Here is a 4,233-nt window from a genome sequence, read left to right on the forward strand (position 1 = left end):
GGAAACCTAGAATATCACATAAAGTTTTCGGAATCATGGAAACACTAGCACCCAAATCACACAAAGCAAAACACTCATGATCTTTAATTCTAATCTTTATAGTAGGTTCCCACTCATCATTAAGTTTTCTAGGTATAGAAACTTACAAATTAAGTTTTTCATCATAAGATTGCATCAAGGCATCAACAATATGTTTGGTAAAAGCTTTATTTTGACTATAAGCATGAGGAGAATTAACAACAGATTGCAACAAGGAAATACACCCTTCTAAAGAACAATTATCATAATCAAAATCCTTGAAATTCGAGATAGTGGGTTCAATGCTATTTAAAGTTGTGACCTCTCCAATCCCACTTTTACCAAAATTAGCATCAAGATTTAAAAACTCCAAATTCTTGGGATGCCTTCTAGGTAAGGTTGACTCATCATCAGTCCCTTAATTATCAAGATTCATATTGCAAAACATAGATCTAATAGGAGACGCATCAATAACTTTAAGATCCTCATCATTATTTTCATCGAAACTAGAAGAACACGCTTTTATAAAGCTATCTTTTTTAGCACGCAATCTAGCGGTTCTTTCCTTGCATTCATCAATGGAAATTCTCATTGCTTTGAGAGACTCATTGATATAATGCTTAGGAGGAGAAGATCTAAGTTTAAGAGAATCAACATCAAGCGAAAGTCTATCAACGTTCCTAGCCAAATCATCAACTTTGAGCAATTTTTCTTCAAGCAAAGCATTAAAATTCTTTTGAGAAATCATAAATTATTTCACACTATTCTCAAAATCAGAGGGCATCTTATTAAAATTACCATAAGAATTATTGTAGGAATTTCCATAATTATTAGAGGAATTACTAGGGAACGGTCTAGCATTAAAGTTTCCTCTATAAGCATTGTTTCCAAAACTATTCCTACCAATTAAATTCACATCCATAGATTCATTATTATTCTCAATCAAAGAAGACAAAGGCATATCATTGGGATCAAGAGGAGTATTTTTAGTAGCAAACAATTTCATGAGTTCATCCATCTTTCCACTCAAAACATTGATTTCTTCTATAGCATGCACTTTTTTACTAGAAGATCTTTTGGTGTGCCATTGAGAATAATTAGACAAAATATTATCAAGAAGTTTTGTAGCATCTCCTAACGTGGTTTCCATAAACGTGCCTCCCGCGGCCGAATCTAAGAGATTTCTAGAAGCAAAGTTCAAACCGGCATAAATTTTTTGTATGATCATCCATAAATTCAAACCATGAGTAGGGCAATTGCGAAGCATCAATTTCATTCTTTCCCAAGATTGGGAAACATGCTCATGATCAAGTTGTTTAAAATTCATAATATCATTCCTAAGAGAGATAATCTTAGTAGGAGGAAAATACTTAGAGATAAAAGCATCTTTGCACTTGTTCCAAGAATCAATACTATTTTTAGGCAAAGACGAAAACCAAACTTTAGCACGATCTCTAAGTGAAAATGGAAATAACTTCAGTTTAACAATATCGTTATCCGTATCTTTCTTATTTTGCATATCACACAAATCAACAAAGTTGTTTAGATGAGTAGCGGCATCTTCGCTAGGAAGGCCGGCGAATTGATCTTTCATAACAAGATTCAGCAAAGCAGTATTGATTTCACAAGACTCAACATCATTAAGAGGAGCAATCAGAGTACTAAGGAAATCATTATTATTGGTACTCGAGAAATCACACAATTTGGTATTATCTTGCGCCATGGCAACAAGTAATCCAACACACAAGCAAGCAGAAAAAGGGCAAGCGAAAAGAGAGGAGGAGATTGGGAAAGAGAGGGCGAATAAAATGGCAAGGGTGAAGTGGGGGAGAAGAAAACGGGAGGCAAATGGCAAATAATGTGAATGCGAGGGAGATGAGTTTGTGATGGGTACTTGGTATGTCTTGACTTGAGCGAAGACCTCCCCGACAATGGCGCCAGAAATCCTTCTTGCTACGTCTTGAGCTTGCGTTGGTTTTCCTCGAAGAGGAGAGGGTGATGCAGTAATAGTAGCATAAGTATTTCCCTCAATTTTTGAGAACCAAGGTATCAATCCAGTAGGAGGCTCCTCAAAAGTCCCACGCACCTACACAAACAAACAAAGAACTTGCAACCAACGCAATAAAGGGGTTGTCAATCCCTTCACGTCCACTTGCGAAAGTGATATCTAATAAAGATAGTAAGATAAGGTAAATATATTTTTGGTATTTTATAATATAGATGCAAAAAGTAAAGATGCAAATAAAAGTAGATTTGAAGCAAATATGATAAGAGATAGACCCAAGGGCCATAGGTTTCACTAGTGGCTTCTCTCAAGATAGCATAAGTATTATGGTGGGTGAACAAATTAATGTCGAGCAATTGATAGAAAAGCGAATAATTATGAGATTATCTAGGCATGATCATGTATGTAGGCATCACGTCCGCAACAAGTAGACCGACTCCTGCCTGCATCTACTACTATTACTCCACACATCGACCGACTCCTGCCTGCATCTAGAGTATTAAGTTCATAAGAACAGAGTAACGCATTAAGCAAGATGACATGATGTAGAGGGATAAACTCAAGCAATATGATATAAACCCCATCTTGTTATCCTCGATGGCAACAATACAATACGTGCCTTGCAACCCTTTCTATCACTGGGTAAGGACACCGCAAGATTGAACCCAAAGCTAAGCACTTCTCCCATGGCAAGAAAGATCAATCTAGTAGGCACAACCAAACTGATAATTTGAAGAGGCTTGCAAAGATAACTCAACCATACATAAAACAATTCAGAGAAGATTCAAATATTATTCATAGATAAACTTGATCATAAACCCACAATTCATCGGATCTCGACAAACACACTGCAAAAAGAGTTTACATCGAATAGATCTCCACAAGAGAGGGGGAGAACATTGTATTGAGATCCAAAAAGAGAGAAGAAGCCATCTAGCTAATAACTATGGACCCGTAGGTCTGTGGTAAACTACTCACAACTCGTCGGAGGGGCAAGGGTGTTGATGTAGAAGCCCTCCGTGGTCGATTCCCCCTCCGGCAGAGTGCCGACGAAGGCTCCAAGATGAGATCTTGCGGATACAGAAGGCTACGGTGGTGGAAATTGTGTTTCGTCTGCCCCCTGGATGTTTTCGGGGTACGTAGGTATATATAGGAGGAAGAAACACGTCGGTGGACACCCGAGAGGCCCACGAGACAGGGGGCGTGCCCTATATGGGGGGCCCTTCTATCTCGTGGGAGCCTCGGCTGCTTCTTGACTTGCACTCCAAGTCCTCTGGATCACGTTCGTTCCAAAAATCACGCTCCCGAAGGTTTCATTTCGTTTGGACTCCGTTTGATATTCCTTTTCTTCGAAATACCGAAATAGGCAAAAAGCAGCAATACGGGCTGGGCCTCCGGTTAGTAGGTTAGTCCCAAAAATGATATAAATGTGTAAAATAAAGCCCATAAACATCCAAAAGGGGTAATATAATAGCATGGAACAATCAAAAATTATAGATACGTTGGAGACATATCAGGGAGGCATGCAGCCTCCCCTTTCTCTTTCCACTAAAGCCCAATATGGCCCATATACTCCCCGTCGAATTCCCGTAACTCTCCAGTACTCCGGTAAATACACGAATCACTTGGAACCTTTCCGATGTCCGAATATAGTCGTCCAATATATCGATCTTTATGTCTCGACCATTTCGAGACTCCTCGTCATGTCTCCGATCTCATCCGGGACTCCGAACTACCTTCGGTACATCAAAACACATAACTCATAATATAAATCGTCACTGAACGTTAAGCGTGCGGACCCTACGGGTTTGAGAACTATGTAGACATGACCGAGACTCGTCTCATGTCAATAACCAATAGCAGAACCTGGATGCTCATATTGGCTCCCACATATTCTACGAAGATCTTTATCGGTCAAACCACATAACAACATATGTTGTTCCCTTTGTCATCGGTATGTTACTTACCCGAGGTTCGATCGTCGGTATCATCATACCTAGTTCAATCTCATTACCGGCAAGTCTCTTTACTCGTTCCGTAATGCATCATTCTACAACTAACTCATTTGTTACATTGCTTGCAAGGCTTATAGTGATGTGCATTACCGAGGGGGCCCAGAAATACCTCTCCGACAATCGGAGTGACAAATCCTAATCTTGATCTATGCCAACCCAACAAACACCATCGGAGACACCTGTAGAGCACCTTTA

Source organism: Triticum dicoccoides, chromosome 3B, assembly GCF_002162155.2.
Source record: "Triticum dicoccoides isolate Atlit2015 ecotype Zavitan chromosome 3B, WEW_v2.0, whole genome shotgun sequence".
NCBI classification, from domain to species: domain Eukaryota; kingdom Viridiplantae; phylum Streptophyta; class Magnoliopsida; order Poales; family Poaceae; genus Triticum; species Triticum dicoccoides.